The sequence below is a fragment of the Mandrillus leucophaeus genome, unplaced genomic scaffold (assembly GCF_000951045.1).
Source record: "Mandrillus leucophaeus isolate KB7577 unplaced genomic scaffold, Mleu.le_1.0 Scaffold790, whole genome shotgun sequence".
Classification (NCBI taxonomy): Eukaryota; Metazoa; Chordata; class Mammalia; order Primates; family Cercopithecidae; genus Mandrillus; species Mandrillus leucophaeus.
Window position 1 is genome coordinate 500,054 of NW_012108586.1, and position 24,843 is coordinate 524,896.

The 24,843-nt window shown below is 33.9% G+C and overlaps 1 pseudogene; it reads right to left on the reverse strand.

Moving 5' to 3' along the window:
* LOC105529917 overlaps positions 1-22,999 on the reverse strand; it is an 84,636-nt pseudogene extending 61,637 nt beyond the window's left edge.
* Between the last annotated feature and the right edge of the window lie 1,844 nt (positions 23,000-24,843).

A 24,843-nucleotide genomic window follows, 5' to 3' on the forward strand; every position in this document is an offset into this window, starting at 1 on the left:
TTGACTTTGCAGAGTAAGGAAAAGAATTTGACCACTAATCTTAAATTGATAATGTCTGACATAAGGAGCTATATGAAATAGGCATTAAAAATCGGTAAATGTGTCTAGTCTATTTCCAGAGACCATGGGGGAGAATAAAGTTCTGGGAGAGCCTCTTGTCACTTGACTGTAACGTCAACATTGTTGTAAGATACACGTTTGTTATGCAAACTCAGATTATGTTGTACCTTGGCTGTTTTATTTTTTTAATGCCATATGAAATACAAACCCTTTGGCACTCCAGGCTACATCATGGCTTTCAAACCTTATCTGCCCCTAGTTTTTTCCACATACTATATGGTACAGTGCAAATGAAAAATCAGATATTCCCTGAATAGCCAGTTAATCATTTCTCCTTGATTTAGAATGCAGTATCTATAAATCCATCAGTGAAATTCCCCTCAAATATAAACTTTCTTTAACCTTAATGTTTCTCAGTTGTAAGCATTAAAACTATGTGAATTTTATTTAAATTGTGTTTATTGTTTCCTCCTCATTATTTATGTGTAATATAATACATGTTATGGTTACGTTGTACGTTTACTTTATTTCTTTGCTACTAGATCAGTTTCTTTTAGGACAGTATGTACATTTTACTCCTTTAGGCTTTCTTTCCAATACATTACTCATAGTATATCCTTAATAAGTATTTAAAGTAGTGAATTAAATATAAACAGGTTACATGGAAAATATATTCCAGTTAAGTATGTATTTAATTAATACTGTATAATTTAAATAAACATTGTGATATCTTGAAATGAAAATGCTCATTTTGTAAGCAAAGATGTGAGAACTATTTTGCCAGCCACTACATCATATCTGTTTAACTAAGGCTTTTTGTTATAAATATTATTATCATTTGGAAATTTAGAATAAAATTGCTCTTATGGTTCTAAATGCACAGGTATAAATAATGAGGTGTCTTCATAAAATTTAAGTATTAAAACAACACATCAATTTAAGGCACATAATGTATACATAGAATACCTTTTAGCAAGTAGGATAGTTAAAATAAACTGTAATCTATTTATTGTGGAGAATAGATTACAAACTTCATGCAGTAGAAAATGCACCGATATTATAATGAAACAGTAGAATCAGAGGCTGTGAGATAAGAAAAAGAGTGTAAGTTGTTTGACTTTTTTGAGCAAGATCATCCTCATGGGTAAATACATTTGTATTTTGCAGGGCTAGTATGAGGGCTAAAAAAACCCCTGTAATGTGACTAGAACATAGGTGCACTCAATACATGATTGTTATTGTTACTAATGTTTGTTATTATCAATATTATTGGTTCCAGTACCATTGCACTAGCTATATATATGCACACATCTCTTAATATGTTCATGTATAAAGAAATAGGAAAATATTTATCCATGGAAAGATTATAAATACAAAGTGACTAGCATATCAATATTTTATATCCAATGTGTGTTGACAGCATAATCAGTAGCTTATTTTTTAATATTTCAATGAATTTTCATATTTATATTAATACGTAACATCAAAAATGAGTAAAATGATTACATATATACACTTGCTTTCTTTTAAATCATACTCTATGTTAGGAAAGTGGACAGTTGCTAAAATGAAATACACAATGCTTTATCACCACAAATCTAAAGGAAATTAAATGCCTATTGGAAAGCACAAGTCTATGTAATGAAATCATCCTTATAAAATTTAAACATTATTCATATAAGACAGTTTCTATTAGCTAGTTTGGTCTTTCATTTAAACTTTACAAGTAGATAGCTTGAGTAAAATGACATCCTTATTAGGAAGTCCAAAAGTGCTATCTGTGTCTCTGTGCCTCTATATATTATTAATTGTCTATCCGACTCCATGGAACAACTGCCGTTGTACCTCAAAAGGCTAAACACAAAACAACTTCTAATTCATGAAGCCCTAAATCAAAGTTTTCAACTTAGAGATGCTATCAGTTTAAATCCAAACATTTTAATATGATTTTTAAAGAATGACTCATTTAGAGTGTTTTACTGTTATTCTGACCTTTAAGAATTATAGTAATGACCAAATCATTTTACTTAAAACACATTACAAAGTTTTACTTTGTCTTGACTTTTTACTTTTTTTCCTTTCTAATTCACACAGCAAAACTTATTCATTGTTAACAATTAGAAAATTTACAAAAGTGTACACTAAAAAGAAAAAAAAAAAACTCTACCATTAGTTATTTTATCTACCTTTGACAAAGTCACGAGTGAGTGTTATTATTCTATTTGAAGAAATAAGATCGGTAAACTTTCTAAAATACTTGACTAAAATAGTTGACTCGAACTACGCAGGTTTGAACTGTGTGGGTCCGCTTTCACAAATTTTTTTTTTTCAATGAATATATCAACTTTTTGATGATTTTCAACAACTTGAAAAAATTCATAGATGAATCCACATAGCCTAGAAATATTTTAAAAAATTAAGAAAAGGTAAGATATGTCATTAATGCCTAAAATATTCATGCATGTATTTTATCATTTATTACCATAAAGTATACACAAATCGATTACAAAAAGTTAAAATCTAAACTTGTGCAGACACAGATAGTAATGGTGCCATTGGCTATTGAGAGAAATGTAAACAAATGTAAAAATACTGTATTAAATAATAACTGTATAAAATTAACTATAATAATATTATACTAGTGTAACAATTTTGTAGCCACCTCCTGTTATTGCAGTGAGCTCTTATTGTATCCACTTAAAACACCATGTGATGCTAATCATCTCCCTGTGAGCAGCTTGTCTCTCCAACAAATTGCATACTGCGGTAAAAAGTGATCTCTCATAGTTCTCATGTATTTTCTGTGGTGTTTAGTGCAATACAGTAAATCTTAACACCATGAGATCCATATGCAGTGCCACCAGTGATGCTAGAAGTGCTTCCAGGAAGCAGAGAAAAGTCATGACTTTATAAGACAAAAGTTGAATTCTTCATATGTACCATAGAATGTCTGCAGTTGCAGCAGTTGCAGCAGTTGCCCACCGTTTCAAGATAAACAAATTCAGCATCAGGACTATTGTAAAAAAGAACAGAAAATTTGTAAAGCCATTGCTGCAATTACTCCAGCAGGCACAAAACTTTGTACTTCTTGTGAAACATGTGCCTTTTTATCTTGTATTAAGAATGCAGCTTTTATGTGGATGCACATTGCTATAAGAAAGGCATACCTGTAGACTCACAAAATTTAAGAAAAAGTAAAGTCATTATATGACAAAGCAAAAGAAAAGTGAAGGATCTAAAGCAGGAAAATTTAATGCCAGCGAAGGATGAGTTGGTAATTTTAGTAAGAGATTTGACTCTAATTATTGTCAAGAAAACAAGAGAAGCAACTTCTGCTGACCAAGAGGCAGCAAGAAAGTTCCCAGACACTACTAAAGGAATCCTTGAGGGCAAAAGATACTTGCCTCAATGAATTTTTAATGCAGATTAAAGTAGCCTATCCTGGAAAAAAAATATGCCACACAGGACGTTTATTAGTAAGGAAGAGAAGCGATCACCAGAATTTAAGGCAGAAAGGGATAGGCTAACTCTACTGTTTAATGCAAATGTTGTCGAGCTCAGCCCTTATCTATAAAGCTACTAATTTCCACGAATTAAGGGGAAAAGATAAACACCAGCTGCCAATCTTTTATCTATCTGACAAGAGGTCTTGAACAATGAGAATGCTTTTACTGGATTGGTTCAATTAATTATTTGTCCTTGAAGTCAGAAAGTACCTTACCAGTAAGGGACTACATTTTAAAGTTCTTTTAATAGTGGATATTGCCCCTGGCCACCCAGAACCCCATGAGTTGAACACTAAGGGCATCACAGTGGTCTACCTACCCCCAAACACAAAGTCTATGATTCAACCTCTGGTCCAAGAAGTCATAAGAATATTTAAAGCTCATTACATATATTACTCTATGAAGAGGCTTATCAAGGATGTGGAAGAGAACCCCAATAGGTTTCTCTACACCGTGAAAGTCTGGAAGGATTACACCATTGAGATTCCATCATTGTTATAGAAAAAGCCATAAAAGTCATCAAGCCTGAACCAATACATTTCTGCTGGAGAAAACTGTGTCCAGATGTTTTGCATGACTTCACAGGATTTACTACAGAACCAATTAAGGAAATTATGAAAGAGATTATGGCTATGGCAAAAAAGTAGAAGTTGAAGTGTTTCCAGATAGACTTCTTAGAAAAATGCAAGAGCTAATAGACACCACACCAGAGGAATTAGAGGAAAACAACTTGAAAGTGAGTGCTTCCAAACCAGTGTCAGATGATGAGGAAGAAGATGTAGAAGAAGCAGTATCATAAAACATACTGGCATTAGACAATCTGACAGACGGTTTGATTTTTCAGGATTTCTTTTTACTTCTTTTATGACATGGATCCTTCTATTAGATGGATACTAAAATTAAAGCAAATGGTGGAAGAAGGATTGGTACTATATAGAAACGTTTATAAATAAATGAAAAAAAAAAAAAACAAAAAAATCAGACTGAAATTACAATGTATTTCCATAAAGTGACAGTGACTGTGCCTGCCTCTCCTGACTCCTCTTTTTCACCTCTCCCACCCTGAGACAACAAAGCCAAAACATCCTCTTTCCCACTCTGCCTTCCCAGCCCATTCAATGTGAAGACAATGAGGATGAAGACCTTTATGATGTCCTACTTTTACTTAATGAATAGCAAATATTTTCTCTTCTTTATCATTTTCTTATAACATTTTATTTTCTCTAACTTATTTTGTTATAAGAGTACAGTATGTAATACATATAACATTGAAAGTATACATTAATTGGCTGTTTATGTTATTGGTAAAGCTTCTGGTTTACAGTAGGCAGTTAGCAGGTGCATTTTTGAGAAGTCTAACATTTTATGCTGAATTTTGACTGTAGGAGAGTGAGCTAGAAGGACTCCACCCCTAACTCCTGTGTTGCTCAAAGGTCAATTGTGCTTAAACATTGTTGAGGTGTTAAATGTAGACAAAAGGTCAAGCAGTGTTTATGGATTAAACTACTTGGAAAACTACGTGTGAAGCCCCAAATCCAGGTGAGCATATTCTTATTGTTTATCCTTTAAAGTTAAATCAAGGTTAAATGTATATTATAAGCAATTATCACCATATATGCTTATACAAATTCTAGCAAAAAATTAAATTTTTAAAGGGAAAATTACATTTTAAAAAGTAATAGTGTCTTCTGCATCTTTAGATTTTCTTTGGAATTCGTTTTAGTAGAATAATGAGGTTTTGTTTACTTTTTAGAACCTAAATTTAATAAAGATTTGGATTTAGTTATAATAAAAATTACACAATTGGTATATATGCAACTACTATAATACCTGTTTAATACCTTAGAGCTTATAAATGTATATTAATATTGTTTTACAGGTGTTTATAATTACTTTCAGATTTGTAACTTTGTGATCTGTCGCTTTGTGTGACAGCACAAAAGTTTTGTCAAATAAGCAAGGGAAATTTTGTTACTGTGTTCTAAATGAAGAAACTGTGATATATCAAGGTAAATAAAGAGAAGGCAAATTTGAGAGAAGAACTAATGTATATGCCAAAGTAAGAAGTTGAAACCGAGCCATTAGAAAATTTTAGGATGCCCCCAATTTTTCAGAACTAATTTCTCCTAGTGACTCAGTATACTATTTGGACTTTATCTTTCCTGTGTGCTTGTTTTTTTTTTTTTTTTTTTCTGTCATAGTGTATTATATATAGTTCTGAAAACTGCCAAAAAGAATAGATATAGATTAGAAACCAGGTATCTCAATAAATTCAAAACTTGGACTGTATTAATACACTTATAAACATTTCTCTATTTAAATGTGTTTCTTTGTAAAGACATTTTAAAACATTGAAATTATATGTGAGAAATGACAGGCAGTCTTTGGATCTGAATGTTGTTGACATAAACAGTGTATTAATGTTAAATAAATAATTTAACAGACAATATTGTCAGAGCTGTTACTGTATAATTTTAGTATAACCAAGTATCATATTGATCTTCTCACTCTTCCATTCTTCGGCACTTCTGAAAAGACAGTCACGCAGATGCTATCTGAAACTTCTTTCCACAGGTATGAATTTGGCATATTTTAACAGTGTTGTAAGGCACAGATGTATACATTCCTTCGTAGGACTCCTTTTCATTTCTTATCCATGCTATTTTCTTGTTAGTAAAAAACTGATAAAAGCCATAAGTATGTCACTTAGCATGTGTAATCTTTCTATTCCCAGTGTTTGTTCAAGTCATATGGTGGAGCTGGGCCTCTCAACTTTATCACATCATGCATACATGGAAAATGATGACAGCACCATGTGCAGGGGGAAATGGAGAAGGCCCTTGGAGGCTGGAGCAAACAGGCCTGGAGCACAGGTGACAGCTCCAGGGACTGACTGAAGAGAAAAATACTTCGGCATACTTCTAACATATCAAAGGCACCGGTTCTGAGTTGCATATTGCATTTAAGGGTGTGAGGTTTAATTTGTTTAAAATAGATGCTCACATCCAGGCACAGACACCTACTAACTCTATTATATTGGGTAAGTAATTTCATTTCTTTGACACTCAGTTTTTACATCTGTAAAAATGGAGCTGATGAGGATAACTGCTTCAGACAGTGTCTATGATTAAATCGGAGTGTTGATTCCTTAGCAAATTCCTTGGCAATACTCAACATTCAATAAGTTTCATTTTTTACCCATCCCTCATTCCCATTCTACCAAGTTCAGATCTACTTGAAACAGAGTTGGAAAGGGCCATTATAGGTGTATGGAGCACTCTTAGTCAGAAATGAATTAAGTCATGGAAATAGCATAAAAACACGTGAGAAGCAAGCATGTGTCATCAAGGTCCAAATGAAATCTGTTCATTGAATGGAAAGAAGTTATTCATCTGCTTTTTGTCCAGGCTCCTCTGTCAGTTCTCACAGTACTTTGGCAACTGAAAATCAAATCTCTTTCCTCCGGCAATAAAACTTCCCCATTGATCTTTCTTTGATAGTTTCACAATGTTGTCCTTGTGCTTCTCATACATCTCAATAAAGGAAAGTGTCATTTTCTACCATGTATTTAGTTTTGTCATCTCTGTACTCAGTTTATAACCAATATTAGCCTTTTAATGTTTAAGAAGGTTTGCTACGTGAACTCTATATTTGCAAAGAGAAAGGCAATGCACGGGAAACAGAGAAGATAATATTGGAGATAAATGGAAAGATGTAAATTAATCCATTCACTTCGAAGCAAGATGTTATGTTCCAGAAAGAATAATTTGGCAGGGAATGTGTAATTATTGAGTGGCAGAACAAGGTCTGAAGCCAGAAATTTCATTTCATCAGTTAGTGTCTTTTCTAAACCATACTTGCCTTCCTATTAGTGAGTATGCTTTCTCCCAAGAGCAGTCGAGGAAAAAGTGTTTTCTTTACAAAGTCTGTCATGAATGGGCCATGTCCCTGGATATAAAGAGCAGTCACTGGATTACAGGGAGTATCTTCTGCAGCATATAGGCATACCTCGTAGATATCGCAAGTTCAGTTCCCGACCACCACAATAAAGTGAATGTCACAATAAAGCAAGTCACACAAATTTCTTGGTTTCTAAGTGCATTTAAGAGTTACGTTTACACTATAATGTACTCTATTAAGTGTACAATAGCATTATGTATAAAAAAGCACATAACAATTTAAAAATAATTTATTTACAAAACATGCTAACAATAAACTGAGCCTTCAGCAAGTTACAATCTTCTTGCTACAGGAGGGTTTTGTCTCAATGTTGATGACTGCTGACCAGTCTGTGTGATGATTGTAGCAGGCTGGGGTCAGCTGTGGCAAATTTTTTTTCAAAAGACAACAGTAAGGTTTTCCATATCAATTAACTCTTTCTTGAAGAAAGAGTTATTGGAAGCATGCAAGGCTTTTTGATAGCATTCCACCCACAATGGAACTTATTTCAAAATTGGAGTTAATCCTTCAAACCCTGCCACTTTTATCACATCTAAGTTTATGCAAGATTCTAAATCTTTCATTGGCATTTCAGCAATGTGGACAGCATCTTCACCAGAAGTAGATTCCATCTCAAAAAACCTCTTTCTTTGCTCTTCTCTAAGAAGCAACTCCTCATCCATTTAAATTTCATCATGAGATTGTAGCAATTCAGTTATATCTCAGGCTTCACTTCAAGTTCTCGTTCTCTCGATATTTCCACTACATCTGTAGTTACTTCTTGGACTAAAATATGGAATCCCTCAAAGTCATCCACAAAGGTTGGAATCAGCTTCTTCCAAACTCTATTTATATTTTATTTCCTTCCATGAATAACAAATGTTCTTAATGGTATCTAGAATAACTAATTCCCAGAAGGTTTTCAATTTATTTTGTCCAAATCCATCAATGGTATCACTCTCTGTGGTAACTATTGCCTTGCAAAAGATATTTCTCAAATAACAAAACTTGAAAGTTGAAATTAATCCTTGATATATGGGATGCAGAATGGATGTGCTAGCAGGTGTGAAAACAACATTCATCATTTGTACATCTTCATTAGTACTCTTGGCTACCAGGGGTACTGTCAATGAGCAGTAATTCTTTAAAAGGAATCTATTTTTTGAGCAGCAGGTCTCACTAGTGAACTTAAAATATTTAGCAAACCATGCTGTAACCAGATGTGCTATCATTTGGGCTTTGTTTTTCCATTTCCAGAACAAACAAATATTGACTTTAACCTGAAGTCACCTGCTGCATTAGCTCCAAACAAGAGATTAAGCCTGTTCTTTGAAGGTAAGCATTGACTTTTCCTCTCTAGCTATAAAAGCCCTTGATCACACTATCCTCCAATAAAAGGCTGTTTTATCTTCATTTAAAATCTGTTGTTTAGTATAGTCACCCTCAGTATTTATCTTAGCTAGATCTTCATATTACTTGCTCAAGGTTTTTCATCAGCACCTGCTGCTTTACTTTGCACTTTACATTATGGAAACAGCTTATTTCCTTAAACCTCATGAAACAACTTCTCCTAGCTTTTAACTTTTCTTCAGCTTCATTACCTCTCCAAGCTTCCCTAGAATTGAAGAGTTAGGGCCTTGTTCTAGATCAGGATTTGGCTTAAAGGAATTTTGTGACTGGTTTGATCTTCTATCCAGGCTATTCAAATTTAGTTCATATCAGAAATAAGGCTGTTTTCACTTTCTTATCATTTGTGTCTTCTCTTGAGCAGCACTTTTAATTTCCTATGAGAATTTTTCCTTTGCATTCACAACTAGGCTGTTTAAGTAATGAACTCTAGCTTTTCGCCGATTTCAATCTTGACATGCCTTCCTCACTAAGCGTAATTATTTCTAGCTTTTCATTTAAAGTGGCTCTTCCTTTCCCTTGATCACCTAAATGCCATTAGAGGGTTATTAATTGGACTAATTTAAATATTTCAGTGTATTTCAATATTGTTGTGTCTCAGAGAATAGGGAAGCCCAAGGGGAGGGAGAAAGACTGAGGAACGGCTGGTTAGTGGAGTAGTGAGAACATATGTCAATTAAGAACATTTATCAATTAAGTTTGCCACTTTATATGGTCACAGTTCATGGAGCCCCAAAACAATTACAATAGAAATATCAAAGATCACTGATTTCGGATGACCATAACAGATACAGTAATAATAAAAACACTTTAATATTGTAAGAATTACTAAAATGTGACACAGAGACAGGAAGTGAGCACCTGCTATTGAAAAAATGGAGCCCAGCCAGGCGTGGTGGCTCACGCCTGTAATCCCAACACTTTGGAAGGCTGAGGCAGGCAGATCACAAGGTTAGGAGTTCAAGACCAGCCTGGCCAATATGGTGAAACCTCGTCTCTACTAAAGATACAAAAATTAGCCGGGCGTAGTGGCGCATGCCTGTAATCCCAGGTACTCAGGAGGCTGAGGCAGAAGAATCGCTTGAACCCAGGAGGTGGAGGTTGCAGTGAGCCAAGATCATGCCATTGCACTCCAGTCTGGGCAACAAGAGCAAAACTCTGTCTCAAAAAAAAAAGGTACCAATAGATTTGCTCCACACAGGGTTGCCACAAAGTTTCCATTAGTTAAAAATGCAACATTTGGCCAGGCCTGGCGGCTCACGCCTATAATCCTAGCACTTTGGGAGGCGGAGGCAGGCAAATCACCTGAGGTCAGGAGTTTGAGACCAGCTTGACCAATATGGTGAAACCCCGTCTCTACTAAAAATACGAAAAAATTACCCAAGCATGGTGGCGGGCACCTGTAGTCCGAGCTACTTAGGAGTCTGAGGCAGGTGGATCACCTGAGGTCAGGAGTTCCAGACCAGCCTGACCAATGTGGTGAAACCCCTTCTCTACTAAAACTGCAAAAATTAGCCCGGCATGGTGGCATGCACCTGTAGTCCCAGCTACTCAGGAGGCTGAGGCAGGAGAATCGCTTGAACCCGGGAGGCAGAGCTTGCAGTGAGCTGAGATCGCACCACTGCACTCCAGCCTGGGCTACAAAGCAAGAACCCCTCTCAAAAAAAAAAAAAAAAAAAAGTAGCATTTGTGAAGTTCAATAAAACATGACATGCCTGTATTCTTTAAAAATCACAACATAGAGAAGATGAAAATGCATATTCTTTACACATTTGTAGCATCATGTATAATTTAAATAAGTTATACATTTTACTGTAACATTAGCAATATGAATACAATATATGGTATCTGTTTATTTGGATAATATAGCAATTCAAGTAGGAGAAAAAAATCAATGATGAAAGAAACATCTCTATAGCTACCATTTACTTGTACCATTAATTAATCATTTACTATATGTTACTCACTGTATTAAGCTGTTTATACAAATTTCATCCAATAATCAAAGGAATCCAATGAAGAAATCTTATAATAAATATCATCTTAATAATGAGTAAACTGAGCCAAGTTAGAGAAGTTAAATGACATGCTCCAATTCATACAAATATAAGAAGTAAATTCAAAATTTGAACACAAGCCTGTCTGACTACAAATACATTCCTATCACAATGCATATCATATCATTAATATTAGAATATTTTAAAGAAACCTCTGCTAAAGGTCAACTTGTCTACCTTCGACTCTTTTCAAGAAATATATTTTGTATCTTTCTACAATCTTGCGTATGTGTTTAGATATCTTTCTTTTGTTCTTTAAATGGCTGCTAGCACTCTTAATTCTCAATGAATTAACTTTTACAGATTTGTCAGAGGACTGTTGTTGTCCAGCCAACTCAGTCTAGGCAGGGTCATCATGGCCATCTCTTGCCCCTTTATTGCTATCTCAAATGGGTCATCTTTGTCCTCTCAATGTCTAAAATAATCTGTATAAGCATGCCACTTTTAAAGGTAAATGAAGAGAGTCAAAAATTTTATGTCAATAATCAAGACTGACAAGTTTTACAATGCAAATTTACCAGAAATGTATGAAAATAACAACGCTTTTCAACACTAGGTGAAACAGTATTTGGAAGTAGTTTATATTATTTTTTAAAATTATGATTGGCTTTCAATGAAAAAAGACGAGTAAAAAAATCAGCTGAATCTCATTATTCATCAAATACTGGAGAATATACAAGAATATGTTAACAATGTTTACTTCTTGTGAGAAGAATTACCATTGGCATTACCTTCTTCTATTTTTTTCTATTTTCCAATTTTGGGAAATAAAAATATATTATTATGAATTATATATTATATTTATAACCAGTGAAAACAGTTTCATATGACTGTCAAATTTAATTCAATTTATCCTCTTCTTCCTCTTTCTCCTCTTTCATTTCTTCTCCTTCTTCTTCTACATTTTTTCCTTAAATAGCTTTATTTTTCTCCTGGCTAGTGCATAGTTGGAGGGACACATAACAAAACACATGACAGACTCATATAACCATCAAAATGTGAAAAAAAAATCATAGCCCTAAAATCAAAGTGATAATTTCTCCTTGCTACCATATTAGTACAATGTCAATTATGCTTTTTCTAATATTTCTAGTAATGATAACATGGCACATAAATTACCAAATGTAAACTATCTTATATTTTTTCCTACAAGAATCCTAGGAGAACTATGGCATATTTTAGCCTTATTTAATATCTTTCTGAGCTCCTATGCTGATTTTTTTTTTTTTTGGAAATGTATTCTAGAAGAAATATATGAAGTAGTATCACCAGATTATATAATTGTATCATAAAATATCAAAGACAAAGAGCTACTTGTGAGGTGACATAAAATCAATATATTCAAAGCACACTAAGATTGTAAGTGACCAATTGGCAACAGTTTTACAGTCCTAAGAATGGTTGACAGATTGATTTCCTTTGCCACGACACTTCTATTTATGAGGAAAAAGAAAAAAAAAAAAAGACTTCACAAAGTACAACCAAACAGTAATAATGGCTAAAAAGTAATATACAGAGAAGACTCTACTAAGGCAGAGGATAGTAAAATTGAGAAGAAATCTATAAAAACAAAGTCAAGATTCCAGGTATATACAGTGAATTAGTTTCATATAGTCAGGTTACTTTGTATTAATATATTGAAAAGGTAGTACAAACAAATTTTAATGTCTCTATGAAATAAAATCATTTTTGAAGGAAGGTTTTAGGTACATTTTGTTTCTCTCTTTCCTTTTAACAATGGAGTCATTTTTGACTTCTAGAGTAAAATGAACAAAAAAAGAAAACAGAAAAAAATAATAAAGAAAAACGCTTACTCTATAGGATCACTATGTCTCTGCAGGTTAAGTCAAATCGGAAAAAAATAATAATTTCTAAAGTTTTTCCTCTTCAGGTAACTCTAAAGTCAAGGAGAAACTTTTTAAATTATAGCATTTTCATATCTCTAATAGGCACTTCTAATTTGAAATTTCCCAAACCAACATGTTCCTCCACAATCTCTTCCTCATTGGTAAGTGATGCAAACATCCATTGAGCTGTTACAAATAAAAAGCTGTAAGTTATTCCTGCCACCTCTATCTCTCTTATGTCCTATACTTCCTATACTGGATTCATCACCAAGTTTCCTAAGTCCATATCACAAACCCCACCTTCCTCATGCAAGACAATAATACAGTCATACCTGGAGAACTTTGGCAATAGCCTCTTAAGGTGTCTCACTTCATATGTTCTTGCCTTACTCCTATTTTTCACATGATAAAATTTAAGCCCTAGGATAGTCCTACTTTAAAAAATCGTCATAGTGTTTTCTTTGTACATAGAATAAAATGAAAATACACTGTAGTGGCCTACATGGTCTTGTCTTATCTGCCACCTAACCAGGTCTGCACTTCATGTTTAACCCAATTCCTTTCTTGTCTTCATGACCAACCACATGCTGTCCTTTTTTAAGCCTTCAGCATCTTCAGAACTAGCCAATGTGGCCTCAGGGCCTCTGCATCATGATGTCACCTCTGTTTCAAAGTTTCTCTTCCCTCCAATGCCGTTCACTCCCTCATCACTATCTAACATACTCAATTAACCTTCTCATTATACACTTTTGGTTTTGCTTAAAAAGAGCAGTGGTGGATTAGAGCGTGTCAATTTCTCAATAAATAAATAAATAAATAAATAAATAAATAAATAAACATAGAATACGATCAAGTAATCCACTTCTGAGTACCCAAAAAAATTGGAAACAGAGATATGAACAGATATTTGTACACTGATGCTGACAGCAGCTTTATTATAAGCAGAAGGTAGAAGCAACCCAAATGCCCATCAGCATATGAATGGATAAACAAAGATTAGCATATACATAAAATAGAATATTATTCAGCCTTAAAAAGGTATGATTTCTGATATGTGCTACAACATGGATGAATCTTGAAAACATTGATAATTAAATATGCCAGACATGAAAGAACAAATCCTACACATTTCCACTTATGTAAGGTAAATAGAAAAAGTAGAATAGCGGTGACCAGGAGCTGTGTGGAGGAAGAAATAGGGAGTTATTGTTTAAGGAGTAGAGAATTTCAGTTTGCAATGTTAAAAAAGTTTTGCAGAATGATAAGGATGATGGTTCCACAACAATGTGAATATACTTATGCTACTGAATTGTACACTTAAAAATTGTTAAATTTATGTTGTGTGTATTTTACCTCAATTCAAAAAATCTCTTAAAAATTACAGTGGCACTTCTTTTTTAATTTTCTCTCTCAACAACAAGCATTTCCCATTTTAAAATTATCATTAAAATTTAACACTGAAATAATTAGAATTTATCATTGCATATCTGCATTTCTTCATATGATTAGCAAATCTTTCCTGTATGAGGCTGTAAGTTTCATGAGGGCAGTAACTTTGGTTTCTATATTTTCTTTTCCTTCTTAATTCCTTTTTTGTTTTTTACCCAGCCCAAACACCTGGCCTCAAGAAATCCTCCTGCCTCGACCTCCGTAGTAGCTGGGGCTACAGGTGTGAACCACTGTGACAAGTTAATTAAAAAAAAATAGAGATGAGGTCTCACTGTGTTCCCCAGGCTGACCTCAAACTCCTGGTCTCAGGCAATCCCCCTGCCTGAATCTCTCAAAGCACTGGAAATGCAAACATGAGCCACTGCACCCAGATTGGTTTCTGTATTTTCCGAGTTATGTAGTTTGGTTTTAGTTATCTCACTGCCTACTTCGTGCCAAATTGAGGGACCAGCACCAGTAGCCATTGAATCAATCTCTGCTAAACGAATGGCTAAAGGCTACATCTCTAATACAACAAAATATGATATATGTTTAAATAAACATTTGATTTTGGCATATTTTTAGATTTACAACAGTTTTCCATATAGTCTTCACTATTTTCCCTGATGTTGACATCTTATATTACCATGATACATTTTCAAACTAAGAAAAGCAATATTGATATATCACAATTCAGTAAGCTTGAGATATCATTTCAATTCCATTACCTTTTCTACTTATCCCCAAGGTCTATTCCAGAACAATGATACTTTTGATGTAGCAACGCAGAGTGATAGTTTTCTGAATTACCCTAATAGTTTCCAGAATAAGACTGTAACACCTATAGGGAAAATAAATATATATACTCCTTGTCTACACTATTTTATATACATATATAAACTTGCAATGTAAATATATCATTTTGCAGTACTCTATTATGACTTTTTTTGGTTAATTACCCAGTATTATATTTTTTTCTTTATTTCCTAATTTGGTGTTTCTTCATTTGTTTATAGAAAGAAAAGAAATTTATGTAAGTAGTTTCCAAAAGAAAAAAAAAAAAGTGTCTCCTCTGGAAATATAGTTTTGTATTCAATTCTTGCTTTTTCTTCTCTTTTTTCTTCATTTTCTTTAAATATAATTTTTTTGTGCTCATACATTTTAAATATCCCTTAAACTCTAATCACAGAATATAGAAAGCAACTATTATTGTATACTTTATTTCAAACTATTTTTAAATTATTTATCATTTAAGTATTTGTTTATATTAATATATAGCCATGCATTACATATACTGATGCTCTCAGTTTGGCAGACACTTAAAAGGACAAACAGTTGTGGACAGAATCATGCAGAAGCATCTGTGAGCAAATGTCACACAAAACAAAGAACATTTTCCAACAGCTGAACGTCAGTTTGGAGACATCAAAGGAATCACATGAACTTCATATATTTTAGAGAGAAATGTTAATCCCAAGTTTCTTTTAAGAAACACAAACAATTCTATCATAATCATCTTCCTTAAACAAACAAACCAAAAAACCAAAACCAATTGGGTATTTTATATGTAGTTAATAAAGTGTTTTACTATAAAAATAGATAAAAAAGATTTCAGTGTTCTTGCCTAAGAACACTGGACAAAAAATCAAGAAAAACACTACATAACTTATGTTAGAACTCATGTTTACTTATATATTTACTGACACATAACAATTTTAATTATGTGAAGGAATATTTTGTGTGTACAGTGTTCAAAGCTGACTAATGTTAATTCTACACATACTTATGTTTTTATTTCATTAAGACATACTAACTTAGGTGTTTAAATATTTCTTAAATGTTATACTTGCAACAAAATCAATATTCTTCTAGCTGTGTAAAGTATTATTTTCAAAATGATTTTTAAAAATGTTTCCTCTTAAGTGTGTCATTATGATGCATTTATATTATGGCTTTGAGAGTACTAATCCCTTGGCAATGGTTCCAAAAATTTAACTTGTCATCATTTTGCAACTAAGTAAAAATAATCTGTGTTTTACTGCTACCAGCAAACTAATTTATCATTGGAAATCTAATTTTTCATTAACTAGAGCTCACAATACACATTGAGTTATTTAACAACACATACATTATTTATTCTAAGAATGTGGGAATAAAACAAGTTTATATGAAAAATATATTAAAGAGAGAAATGGGACTACTTTATCCTGGAATCATTACAGATACGATTCAATATCCTTCAGTGTTTATAGGTAAGCAATTTAAAGAAATGATAGTTACATCAACAAGGCAAGTCAGTGGCTCCTGAAATTATCCAATAAAAATAAAGTTTGAATCAGCATATTTTATTTCTTAAGAGTGAAAAATGTATTTTGCACATTTGCTCTTAAAAATAAAGTTTAAATTTTAAAAAAGGTATTTGCTAATTCCAATTTAAAGAAAATATCCCTGCATTCAAGTATACTCATTAACTTCATTACTTATTAGCTATTAGCCTATTGCTTTGCTCTCAGAAGTAATGGAATATTTGATCATTTTATTCATTGATTACATCTTTTTATGTGAGTGGTTCTAATTTTAGTTCAATGCATGCCTTCAAAATTTCATGTGTGTATTTATGAACAGAGTTTCATGTAATACCAGAAATAATAATAGATGTGAGACTCTTACTTTTTTGTGGGAAGTGTTATATTGGAGTAGAATATTTTCCAGTGTACTCTACTGAAGTAATAACTTCCAGTAATGATTGCATTTTGTTCTATTTAGAGCAAGTGAGCAGAAAATGTATATTACTCGGTATTTAGAAAATAAAATATAAATATTACAGAATGGAGACTTGTATTTAATTTTGTGTTTTAAAGATTTTATTGTCAAGTAATTTAGCTCTTAGATTCTGGAAATGTCTTTCCATTTTTCTTTGAGCTTTTCTAGCTTTCCCATGATATAACAAATGCAATGTTAAAATATTAGAAATTAAATTAGTGTCATTTTCCACATTTTGTAACTCTCTCTACAAACTAAAGGATTATTAATCCCAATCCCATTACTCTGTTCTTTTGTTATTAAATGATTAGTTATAGCTATACTTTAAAAATATCTAGGTACTGGGTCTTGAAATTCTGGATTGAGACATTGCTTTGCTTAATATTTTGATCATGCCTAACTATACAAGGGCAATAGTAAAGTTACCTTAATAATAGCCAGAAGAAATGCCTCTAATCCAATTGGTCACAGGGCAGCTATCACCAAAACCAATTTCTTTATAATTAAATGGTGCTCTCAGGCACTATAAAAACTTGGAAGTTGCCCATGAATTTGGAGGAAGTAGGAGGATTTTTTTTTTTCATAGACAGGAACCCACATTGAAGCAATTTCTGAAACACACTGATAAGCTTTGCTTTAGAATTTATATTAAAGAGCTCAATAGTTGCTACCTGTGAGAACAGCTCACGCTTCTAAACTGACTTATGTCCTGTAGAGATTAAGGACAGAGGCCTCTAGAAGATTAGCATGTCACTTGGTTCAAGTGACACCCAATCCATTTTATTGACATGGACTCCATCCTGCAAAACAAGCACTTTTTGACTAAAACATAGTGAAAATTTGGTGTATGTCTATAGACCGGAATACAATACATTTTTACACATTAGTGCTAGCTAATGTAGCCAGTGTCTGTAAATGAAACCAACAGTCCTCATTATGGATGGTGTGTGGACACATGCCTCAGAATACTAATTTAGTAGAGCATACCAAAGAGCTTTACATTACTTTTTAATTTTACCCAAGTCTTGCTATGGTCCAAAGGTATTAAGCCGTATTCATTGAATTCGGCAGGCTATTACTTTGCATTGTTACGATTCCTATTGCATCTCAGCATTCAATTGTGAAGCCAAACGGGCTCTGATTTGATTTCTAATTGTTTGTTTTCAGCAGCTTGAACCTGAGTTTGTTGCTTCTGTGTACAGCAGAAAGAACATCAGTGGGTAGGTGAAGAGTTCTCTCATTTTACTTTCAAGGCCATTGTAACACAGATTGTGGTCTGGATTCTACCCCTGTTAGGATTGCACTGCATAACAGAGATGTGAAATATGACTGAATTTAATCTGTGCAGCTACATTTGAAAGTTGACATTTTATAATGTTTCTGCCAGCTACTTGGACTCCATTATTATGGGAAAATAAGCCTGTGCTAACACCTTGGAAAATAATGCTACCATGCTTTCTCCTTTGCTTTTTGTCTGCAACATAAAATCACTGCATGATCGTGGCATTATGTGAAGATTTCACTAAAGAAAGCACATTACACAGCACATAAACAATTATTTCCCAAATTTTCCATAATTTAAAGAGATTTGTAAATCTATTTATAAACATGGGAAGGAAAAATAAAACATTGCAGTACCAGACTTTGTTAATCACTTCAAATCACTTTAACATATGTTAAAACTTAATTACAATAAAATATTAAAAATATGTTTTAACAATTGGAGTTTGATAGAAAAGCCCTTTCATAAAATACATACCATTTTTGCAATATAATAATTGTTTACTTTGGTTATTTTTCATAATGAAACATATGCTTTGTTTCCTGTTTCACTTTATTTTTTGTGTCAACTATAGAAATTTATTCTTAAAGCTCCTGATGGCCTGAATACTAGCAAGTGTCCACTTGTTACTACTTTTGTTTTAGTTTTATCTCTGAGAGCTAAAGTTGATTAGCAGAAAAACTAAATCCAGACAAGTGAGAACAAACTGGTAGAAACAAGTGCTTCATATTTAATTGTCCTTTCAGTTTAATCCTTCAAATATAAACAGTGAAGACGAGATGGCTTTATCTCTCAGTCTTGCTATCTTTCCAGATTTAGATTTACCTTAGACTATTGTTTGATGCAGTTCACTGTTTCTATAGGATTGATCCCATGAGATACATGGTTATTTGTAGATATTTTAGTTCATCAGCATGGTTTTGCTCAGAGAAAATATTATAAGACCACAGAGGAATTGCAGTTTCACCATATAATACGTCTGTTATTAAATAGATGCACCGCAACATCTCTGATACTCAGTTTCCTGTCTATAAAAATAGAAGATTTCATTATATGACATTTTTAGATAACAAAACTTCATTATCAATCCTTAAGTCTTGTCATAAACCAAATGAGAGTATTGTTGAGTACATCAATGAGGGTCAATGTCTTGGCCACCTCATGATAAGCACCATTTAAAGTTATATATGCAGTTTACTCCAACATTCTCATCAACCATGATGTAGGTATTGAATTAGTATAAGGGATGATATAGTTTGTCTCTGTCCCTACCCAAATGTCATCTTGAATCATAGCTCTCATAATCTCCACATGTCATGGGAGGGAGCCGGTGGGAGGTAATTGAATCAGGGAACAGGTTTTTCCCATGCTGCTCTCATGATAGTGAATAAAACTCACGAGATCTCATGGTTTTATAAAGGGCAACACCCTTGCACAGGTTATCTTGCCTGCCACCATGTAAGAAGTGCCTTTGTTGTTCTACCTTCTGCCATGATTGTGAGGCCTCCCCAGCCATGTGGAATAATGAGTCTATTAAACCTCTGTGTTTTTAATGAATTACCCAGTCTTGGGTAATTCTTCATAGCAGTATAGAAATGGACTAATACAGTAAATTGGTATTGGTAGACTGAGGTACTGCTATGAAGATACCCAAAAATATGGAAGTGACTTTGAAACTGGGTAACAAGTAGGTGATGGAACGGTTTGGAGGGCTCAGAAGAAGACAGGACGGTGTGGGAAAGTTTGGAGCTTCCTGGAGACTGGTTGACTTGTTTTGACCAAAAAGTCCAGGCTGAGATGGTCTCAAATGGAGATAAGGAACTTACTAGGAACTGGAACAAAGGTGATTCTTGCTATGTTTTAGCATAAAGACTGGTGGCAATATGCCCATGCCCTAGAGATCTGTGGAACTTTGAACTTGAGAGAGATGATTTAGAGTACTGGAGGAAGAAAGTTCTAAGCAGGAAAGCATTCAAGACATAACTTGAAAGCGCTGGGTTTTATTCATTCACAAAGATATGCTTTGGAATTGGAACTTACGTTTAAAAGGGAAACGGAGCTTAAAAGTTCAGAAAATTTGTAGCCTGACAATGCGGTAGAAAAGAAAAAACATCTTCGGAGGAGAAATTCAAGCTGGCTGCAAAAATTTGCATGAGTAACCAGGAATCAAATGTTAATCACCAAGACAATGGGGAAAATGTCTCCAGGGCATGTCAGAGGTCTTCAGGCAGCACCTCCCACCACAAGCTGGGAGGCCTAGGAGGAAAAAGTGCTTTCATGGGCCAGACCCCAAAGACTTGCTGCTTTGTCCAGTCTCAGGACTTGGTGCCCTGTGTCCCAGCACTGGCTAAAAGGAGCCAATGTACAGATCAGGCCATTGCCTTAGAGGTGCAAGCACCAAACCTAGGTAGCTTACATGTGGTTTTGGGCTGGCAGGTGCACAGAAGTCAAGAATTGAGGTTTAGTAACCTCTGCCTAGATTTCGTTGGTTGTATGGAAACACCTAGATGTCCAGACAGAGTTGTGCTTCAGATTCTCATGGAGAACCTCTGCTAGGGCAGTGCAGAAGGAAAATGAGGAATTGGAGCCCCGACCAAGTCCCCCCACTGGGGCACTACCTAGTGAAGCTGTAAGAAGAGGGCCACCGTTCTCCAGACTCCAGAATGGTAGACCCACCAACAGCTTTCACCGTACACCTAGGAAAGGTATACACACTCAACACCAGTCCATGAAAGCAATTGTGATGAGGGATGTACCTTTCAAAGCCACAGGGGAGGAGGTGCCAAATGCCATGGGAGGCCACCTCTTGCATCAGCCTAACCTGGATGTGAGACATGGCGTCAAAGGAGATCATTTTGGAGCTTTAAGATTTGACTGCCTCGCTGGATTTTGGACTTGCATGGGAACTGTAGCCTCTTTGTTTTGACTAATTTCTCCCATTTGGAATGGGTGTATTTACCAACGGCTGTACCCTTTTTGTATCTAGGGAGTAACTAAATTGGTTTTGATTTTACAGGCTCATAGGTGGAAGGAACTTGTCTAAAATGAGGTTTTGTACCATGGACTTTTGTGTTAGTGGATAAATGAGTTAAGACTTTGGGCAACTTTTGAACAGCATGGTTGGTTTTGAAATGTGAGGATATGAGATTTGGAAGGGGTCAGGGGTGGGATGATATGGTTTGGCTGTGTCCCTAACCAAATCTCATCTTGAATTGTAGTTCCCATAATCTCCATATGTCAAGGGAGGGACCCAGTAGGAGGTAACTGAATCATAAGGGCAGGTCTTTCCTGTGCTATTCGCATGATAGTGATTAAGTCTTATGAGATCTGATGGTTTCATAAAGAGCAGTTCCCCTATGCAGATTCTCTTGTGTGCCACCATATAAGACATGCCTTTGCTCCTCCTTTGCCTTCAGTAATGATTGTGAGACCTCCCCAGTCATGTGGAACTATGAGTTCATTAAACCTCCTTTTCTTTATAAATTACCCAGTCTTGGACTTTTCTTTGTAGTCATATGAAAATGGACTAATACAAGGGAAGATCACATAGTGCAACAACTTCAGGCATTTTTAGGTATAACTTTTAGGAGATGTTTTTCTTTCTTTGAAAAGAAAATGATATAATGTAACAGAAACAGTACATGCACAGACATCGAGAAAATTGCTTAAACTCTCTAAGGCTAGTTTCTCACCTGCACTAGATTTGGTTTAAAAATAGCTGTATCACAGAGTGTTGTAAGTACTGAATGATATCGGGCATTCAAGATTTTGTGCAGAGTCGAACTTGACTCGTTTATTCCCTCAGCTATTGCTTTACTCTTTCCATCCAAATATTTTATTTTGAATTAGTGAGGATTTGGCAGAAATTGTCTAGGAGCCAAACGCTGGAATTCTGTCCTTCAGAAGTTGGGAATTGGATGTACTAAGGGAACTTGAAACTTTCAGAGAAGTGATCCGGAATTGCAATATTTATCTTCCTGTGATAAGCAATTAAATTAATGAATAATGTCTGTTGTGTTTGGAAAAAAGCATTTTGTTCTGGGGATATCCTCCTATGCCACAAGCTCTTTATAGACCTTTTTCTCCCTGAGACACACACACATGTGCACACACCCATGCACAGACACACAAGGACATTCTTCAAATATTCACATGATTTTGCCAAATAATGAGACAGTAAAATAGAGAGAGCAGGACAGGGAGATAGGATAATGGTAAACATTTGTCATATTTTCATTAAATGATTTAACACTCTGCCACTGTTAAACACTAAAATTTTAGATGCAGATACAAATTTATATCCAAGATACATATTTGGAGAAAAATAAAACTTGCAAAATGTTTTTATATGCACTGAAAATTTATGCAACAATACAATAAATTGTTAAGTGCTGGATAGTCATAATATGGTAGAAAGAAAGTGGCTGAGGAGGAAAATATTCACTTTTGATTCTACATCCCTTTAGATATATGTTAAAATTCAAATAATGCAAGTATCAATTTTACAATTACAACAAAGGAAAGGATATTCTATCTACAAGAACCAGAATTTATCTTACCTTTTTTATATTTGTTTATCAAAAGGGTTGCTTTGTGATGGTAAAGATAGAATGTGAACTTGAGCTCTAATAACTCCTCCACCAAGACCTGTTTGTCAGCAGTTGGGGAGTTGCTGTATGGGGCAAGAGGAGTAAATTTTGCTTTTAACATGGAGCATAAACAGAAGGAAAGAGAAAGAGTAGCAGAATCTGTGAGGACCCAGCTACATGGAAAACAGACCTTGGGAATTCAGAGCAATGATGAAACCTGACAAACTAAAATACGTATACACACACACACACACACACACACACATATATATATATAGAGAGAGAGAGAGAGAGAGAAGTATATTCGAGTTTCGGTAATACAAACCATTCATTGTATCTGTAAGCTTTATTTAAATCTGAGCTACTCTGGTCTGAAAAGTGTCTATCATGTATCTATTTATCTAGCTAGCTACCTATGTATTGATTGATACTAGTGAATAAAATGAGTTTTTTTCTCTGCAATGATTATGTCACAAAATAAAAATGACATATGTGATTGTGGAGACTTGAGGCCAGAGTATATTCCAAGAACACGATTTTATGTTAATCCAAAGAAATCCAGGAAAGTCATTAACTTCTTCAAAAGAGGCAATTTTAGGCAAATCTATCCATGTTTCACAGGATACAGAGTATGTATCTCTATATTAGTTACATTTTTAAAAATCGTTAAAATTAAAATTCTGTTTAAAATAGAAGAAACTATGCATGTGATTACTATGAAAATGTGAAAAACAAATTGAACAATAATAAAATACATATATATTATAAGCAAGATATTATCTACTCTGGGATCAGAAAGTGGACAAAGAAGTTATTTCTTCAGCCATTTCTCTTGAGTAAAAAAGTAAGAGGAGTAAAAAAAAAAAAAAAAGTTAAAAAAAAGGGAAAAAAGTAAGAGGGAACATGGTAAAAAGAATGAAGTAAGAATGAATGTAGTATTTATGGATTACTGGGAGCTTTTTAGTGCCAAAGTTTTGATGAACAACTTAATTTCCTTTTGAGGATCAAACTGTTTTGCTTGAGAGGCAGAATTTGTTTCGGGATGTGAGAAGAAGAAGAAGTTGTGAGTTATATAAGATTGAATATAAAATAATGAAAAAAATAGGAAAAGAATACTGTATGTGTTCATTAATATATCCCTTTAGATATATGTTAGATATATGTTACCTCACAAAGTACTTTCATTAGGAATTAAAAGAGTAAACTAGTTTAATGAAATCTAAGATTTCTTCAGTGCTCATGGACCTATGAGAGGTTGTTTCTACCCAATTTAAATATACAAATCAATGATTATAACCTAATTATCTGGGAGTTTACTTTATCTTGGTAGAGAAGAAAGGGATGCTTAAAAAACCAAAGGGTTGTCCTAGAACATTGATCTTTAAAAATAAAAAATGAGTAATTTTGAGTACTTATTTTGAGTGATTTTGGATAAATGAAATAATTTTCAGTGTTTTATAGGCACAGGATTTTAATAAAATGTTTTTCTTCCTTATTCTAAACTTCCATACATATTCTATTTTAAAATTCCTTGAGAGCTCTGCTTTGAAGACATGCCTTCTTCATTCTACCCAATAAAAATATTATATGCTTGCATCCAAAATTTTACTATACAATATTGTCCAGGGTCTAAAACTGTGCCAAAAAAGGATTACTGTTATATACTTATAAGTATTGAAAGCATGAGAGATATGAATAGTTACACATGAATGAATTTCTTCAAGATGTATATCTGAAATGGAAATTATGATCCATAGAGTCTGTATGTCTTCTACTCCACAAAACCAATTCTAATATTTTTTCAAAGTGCCTTTAGCATGCTACCCTTTAAGTAATAGTGTATAAATGTTTCTGATGCAGTTTCATTAGTGATGTAGCAAGATAGTAAAACAGAAAATCTCCTGGCATCACTTCCCCAACAAAAATACAATTAGAAACTATTTAAAGACAAAATAAACTCTGAAT